We start from the raw sequence: 6,426 nt of genomic DNA on the forward strand, positions 1-6,426 counted from the left end.
GAGTGTAGACCTGATTTAGAGAGAGAGACTGAGGCATAGGGAGATGACATAGTTTGCCCAAGGTTGTGTAGAGAAAGGTTATATAGGAAAGCAGGACCTCAGGGCAGGCAGTCCGACTCCAGACCACTCCCTGGACTCCTGAGCTGGTGCACCTTGCAGGTAGCTGTCTGCAGGTAGTTAGAGCTGCCAACAGTCTTAACCACACAATCGGAAGCAAACGCATTTGTGACACTGGCCCACAGCACTTGTGCCACACTTTTCTACCTGCCTTTGCCAGGAGGGAGCTTGGTGAGCCCATTTGCTGACTGTCTCTAGATGCTCCGGGGAAAGGCTAGACATAGGCCTTCGCTCTTGCATTCCTAGGCATTTGCATTCCTGACTAGACCACACCCCCACGGCCCTGATGAAATCACAGGACAGAGGACTCTGTGTCTAAGTTTGTTTGGTTCCATCTGTTCAGAAACTGCCTCTCCCCTGGCTGTGGCAGAGGCTTGCTGTGTACTGCCGCACAAGCCACTGAGTGCCTGAGCTGTTCCAACTGCAAACTGGGGACAATGGTAATTACTCCTGCTTTTCTGTTTGAAGGAGATTGAGGGAAGCTCTGATTATCATTTAAAGCAAACACATGTACTAAATGCCAAGCTATAATATAGGGCAGAATATGTGACTTCAAAGATAGCAGTGGTTCACTTGGATGAAGGATATAAACTTGCCTACGAAGAGGCAAATATAATTTTCAGATCCGTTAATGACTTGCTGCTCTGGTAGACAGTTTTACGCATCACCATGCCTAGCTGCTTTTGCTGGAAGTATCCTCAGTTTTGTGCGCACTCACTGATGAGACCAGTGCAGTTAGGGAGCTGTGTGCTTGGACTGCAGCAGAACCCGGCACTGCATGCGCTGATACAACTTCTGGTCCTTCTGTGGCTTGGGTTGTGATCGGGATGTCTATACTGTGGTCTACATCGGTGCCATTAACCTGCTAGGACAAAGCCCAGTCCATAAAAGCACATCAGGCATCTGATAGAGGTCATTCCTAACCTCAGTTTCTACCTTAGGTCAAGTTTATGGGCATAGCCTGTGAGATGTGTTCCCTTTGTCAGTGAGGTTCAATGAAGTGAACCCCACTTGCATCACAGGATACTTGCATTGAACAGTTGTCATTTTGTGTTCTCATCTTGGTGTTCAGCATCTGCCCATGATGCCTCCAGGAAGATGTACTTGGACATAGTGCATTTAGTGCACCGTGTGCCTGCCTCCCATTCTGGAAGCTGAAGCAGGGAAGTGTCCCCGCCTCTCAGGCACCTGCTCTCCAGCTGCACTCCAGCAGCCACGTGGTCGGGGATCCGGGCAGGCTACTAGGACCTCCTGCCTGGTGCAGTGAGCCTAGAGCAGGTGACGCAGACATGAAGGATGCTGAAACCCATTTCAGGGGAGCCTCAGTGGTGGCACTGTCCAGCGAAGGAGCTGTCGAGAGCTGGTGGGCTGCAGGAATGGTGTGTCTGCTGGTAAGAGTGTCCAGGGATAGGATGGCAGAGCCCTTTGAAGGTCATTCTGAGTCCACTGTGCAGCTCCACTAAGCTGACTGCTTCCCCTCTCCCCATCTTCCTATAGCTCTCTTCCAGCTTCCTGTTCATTCTGTGGCCTCCGTGCCTCACCAAGTAAGTTCTCTATTCTTCCATAAAATAGCCTGAACTGAATATAGATACCATGTGACCTAACAGTGCCACCCTAGGTGCATACCCCACAGAAATGTACCTATGTATTCATCAAAAGAAATTTGCTAGAATTTTCATAGCTGCACTATTCATAATAACCCTAACCCAGAGAGTTCCCAAATGCCCACGGGGATAGCCAAGGAGGAACCCTATGCTGCCATGGCAATGAATAGTCTGTTCCTCCCCCACAATAGGGCCCCCCGTGAGATGAAGCAAGTAGGGACCCTAGTACTCCTAAGGGGATGGTAACCCAAGAGAAAGCCTGGCACGGTTTCCAGAATGTTCCATTCCTTGATCTGGTCCCCATCACCCTATGTGTTCAGATTGTGAAAATGCTCCCAGCTGTATACTTTCAGTTTGGGTGTTCGTCTGTATGTTGTACTTCAATAAAAAGTTGAATTTTGTGGCTACCAATCCTGGATCCTACTGTTACTTATTTTTTTCTTTTTTGGTGTTTTGTTTCACTTTTGGCTTTCAGATATCATCGACATGACATTGATCATAACAAACATTAGTGGGGCATTTGAAGAGTGTGCTTAGCAACACCCTGGATAATGAAGTACATAGAGTCCGCATTGTCCGAGTGAAGAGCAAGCAGGAGGGGCTCCTGTGGATGGGATAAGCGAGTGCCATGCTGTAGGGTAATGGGAGGGCACTGAGGAACACTGCTGAGACTTCACACTGGATGACAGGGATGCATCTTCTGTGCCTTCCTGCCTTCTGACTGTCACTGGAAAGGTCCAAGGAGGTCACCCACATCTCAACTCTCCCCATGGGAGTAGGTTCACTGACTGTTGTCACAGAAAGCATTTCAGGACACGTCAGGAAGAGACATAGCCAGGTTTATTGGGCAGAATCAGAGCAGTCCACACACGGGTGCACAGGCGCTCAAGGGTAAGGTGCAATATGGTCCGGAGCTGATGTATTTATGTGATCTCGGCGTGTCTTCAAGATGGATGATGCAGGATGTGTATTCCTCGAGTTATTTATCATCTACCTGGAGTCCGACAGGCCAGCTGTGAGTGGGCTGGGTTAAAATGGAACTGTTTGCATGTGTTTGAAGTCTAGAGGTGTGGTACCCAATTAACAAAGCTGCTTCCTTGAGGATGAAAGTCTATGGGATTTGTGGCTTTAGTGTTAGAAGAAAACCATGGGCCAAATCTTAAGACTATAGGAGAGCCAGGGATTTAGCTCAGTGGCACCACACCTGGCTGGCAAGTGCAAGGTCCTGAGTTTGATCCCTGTACCAGAAAAGAAAAGCAAAGACTGTAGGAATAAGGAGTCTGTAAGGAAAATAGGCCAAAGGGTGACATAGGCATTTCAATCTCGGGTGACTTTGTGTCTTGATGCTGCAGTTTTCTTAAAGGCACAATTATTAAATGACATTTGTCTCCTCTCCCCTATCCCTGACTCTTCCATCTGACCTCAGTCTGAGTGACACATGGGGTGGGAAGAGCAGGGGGCCTTGTGCTCTGGGCCCTCCCCGGGCTCCGCCCACGTCACATTGCTGTGCGCCCAGCTGTCCAGGCTCCTGCCCGCTCGAAGCCCTGCCACGTCACATCGCAGGGTGATCCCGGGGGCCTCACACTGGGACCCTACGACACAAGTGCAAAGGTCGGGCTTTGGTTCTGAACTCGCCTTGCTGGACACCTCCGGGAACGGGGAGCTGTGGGCAGCCGCCCTCCGAGGTGGTGTAGGAGAAGCAAAGCAAAAAGCCAAGGGCCTTTGTTCTGGTGACTGCAAGTTTGAGATGACGTAATGATAACGACTGATGTTTTAACCCGAGGTGAATATGGACGGGGTCTATTTACGTTTCCACTAGCTGAGAAGACAGCAGATGAGGGCAACATTTTTGGTTTCTTTGTGGTACTGGGGACTGAGACCAGAGCCTTTGCAATGAGCTAAATCCTAGCCCATTATTTTTATTTTTATTTTGTGACAAAATAAGTCACTAAATAGCCCGGGCTGGGCTTGAACTTTCCACCTTCCTACCTCAGCCTCACAGAGTGCTGGGATGACAGGTGTACACCACTACTCCCAGCTAGGGGGTAGTTTTTAGGGAGCACCAAAAGGAAGCTAGCTGCCCCATTCCCGAGCCTCCCTAGAACTTGGACCCGGAGCAGCAGCACAGAGCACCTGCTGGGGTCTGCCCACTTCTCCTGCTCCTGGAGGTCGGTGTGGGTGAGCAGGGGTGGCTCCCGCTGGTCACAGCCTGATGATTCTATTCGTTTCCCAACCAAACTCCTGCACTTCACTGTGCTGCAGCCAATGTAAGGGACGCTCTTTCAAACCCATTTATGGGAATTAACTGTACGCCAGTATAGTTCTGACCACTTCCCTTCAAAGATGCCTCCAACGGCCCTGTATGCTCTGGCCTCTACTTACTCTCCAGTGCCCCCTCGACACCACCAGCTCATCCACATGACCGTGGTGCAAACCTACCTCCCTTGCCATCTTGCCTGCTGCCACGGGCCCTTCCCCCTGCTGCATCCTCTGCCTCTCTCTGCCACGTCTTCTTATTTTACAGGCCTTGACTCAAGTTGTTCGTGAAGGCCTATGTGTGCTGTGGCCCCTTTGACTAGCCCAGTCTGTTTCTAGGCCTTGAGGGCTGGGGATTTAGCGCAGTGGTTCTGCTGCCTGCCTTGTTTCTAGGCCTGCACCGTGAGGCTTGTGCTGCTGTTATCATTTTATATTTCTATTTGTGATTACCCAGTGAAGATCATCTCCTGCATTACGCTGACATCACCAGAAGAAAAGGTACCCTGGTTCTGCTCACCCCCCGCATCCCCAGCACGGCGCATGTCACTCGGCCCGTGACGGGTTAAGTATTATCTGAGCAAATACATGCGAGTTATTCCTAGCCCCTGGTCTGAGGTAATAGTTCAAGCTAAGAAACTTGCCCAGTATCCAACAACTGCTAAACGCCTGCATTTGGATCCAAATCAGGCCACCACCACACTCACTGTTGTCGCATCTGAGGGTTTAAGAACCAGAAAGCCCTCATCTCTTCCACCGCCCAATCAAAAAGAAAAAAAGCTGCTAGGAAACCAAGAAGCGTACTATTGACTTTGTAGGCTTGTTTTGCTTTGTTGCCGCTTAAAAGCCATAAATGATCAGTGTGCTGCAACTGCACCTTCCCACTGTGTGGCTGGGCACGAGTTTAATTGTGGTAATTAAGGCCAGGGGAGGGCTGCCTCTGGGTGAGGCATGAAAGAATAGCTTGGAAAAGAAACACCCACCTGGGCACCACAAAGGTAACAGTGAGTTCTGCTCCCGCCTAATGTTCATTATATGGAGTAGGGGGTATTGAAGTGTTTCCTTGACGAGAGAGACCTGTTATTTACTGTGGCCAGGTGTGTGGACAAGTGTTCATTTCTGCCCAAATCATTTGGTAAAGTGTGCATCATTTCCTTATAGCTTTTTACCTGTTTTCATTATATTTTATTTCATTTTTTGCTTTTAAGTTAAATTAGACTTCATTCAAGTCAATTTTAAGTACAAACCAATCCCTGGGGCAGAAGAAAGAAAGCTGTTGTCCTGAATACACCCAAGGCTTCTAGCTGGTGCCTGATCTAATTATTGGTTGCAGCCTTTTGTGGTGGTGCACACTTGTAATCCCAGCACTCTGGGAGGTTGAAGCCGGATTGCAAATTCAAGCCCAGCCTGGGCAATTTAGTGATTTAGTAAGACCTTGTCTCAAAAAAAAAGAGGGTGGCCTGGGGATATAGCTCAGGAGAAACGCCCTGCATTCAATCCCCAGTACAGAGAACATGAATAAGAATGAGAATGAATCATTGGCTGTTTTGCTTAGTCTCAGCCCTTACTGATCTATTTGGAAGGGCAGACAGATCTTCATGGGCACCTTCTGCTTTAGTTATAATTACACAAGAATAGAAAAATGCAAAAGCAAAGTGGACACCCTGCTTGGTGGACTAATAATGCTTGTCACATGGCAAACTTCTGTTTGATTTGTATGGCTTGTATTTGCTAGTCCAGGAGCATGGAAGTACACCAGAAGCCATGGAGACAGAGCAGTAAGTTTTAATTATGCCAGCGGAGCCAGGAGTGGGGGCGCACGCCTCTAATCCCAGCACTCGGGAGGCTGAGGCAGGAGGATCACTGTGAGTTCGAGACCAGCCTAGGCTACATAGTGAGTTCCAGGTCAGTTTCAACTACATAGTGAGACCCTGTCTCAAAAAAAAAAAAATGCCAGCAGGTCAGTCTGTATTCACATGCGGGAGACTGGCCCATCCCACACTTGAACAAAGAAGATACACATTCTAGGAAGGGGCGTTTTCAAGTGAGGCGACTTTGGTACACATTCATTGGTTACAGAAATTGAACATGTATTAACAAGTGAGCTCAGTCATGGTACTGGCTCATACATAATACCGGTAACATGCTTATTGGGTGATTTTGAGCTAAGCCATGTACCTCATTTACATTCTGGTGAGATGACAGAACTCTTCTGGAGAAAGACATTCCTGAGACGTGGAAGTTGGCCCAGACACGTCCAGGCAGGTGAGGCAGGGCAGGCCTGGACATGTTGAACAGAGGAAATTTCAAGTAGGGAGTTTCTCGTAGCAAGTTGAGCTCAGGGGGCCAGGGATTTAGCTCAGTGGTTCTGCTGCCTGCCTCGCAAGCTGAGCTTGAACCACAGGAGCAAAATTGCCTTTCAATTGAGCAAGAAGGAATTTAGGAGACCAAA

This window comes from Fukomys damarensis, unplaced genomic scaffold (genome assembly GCF_012274545.1).
Source record: "Fukomys damarensis isolate Sample0158 unplaced genomic scaffold, DMR_v1.0_HiC HiC_scaffold_10, whole genome shotgun sequence".
NCBI lineage: Eukaryota > Metazoa > Chordata > Mammalia > Rodentia > Bathyergidae > Fukomys > Fukomys damarensis.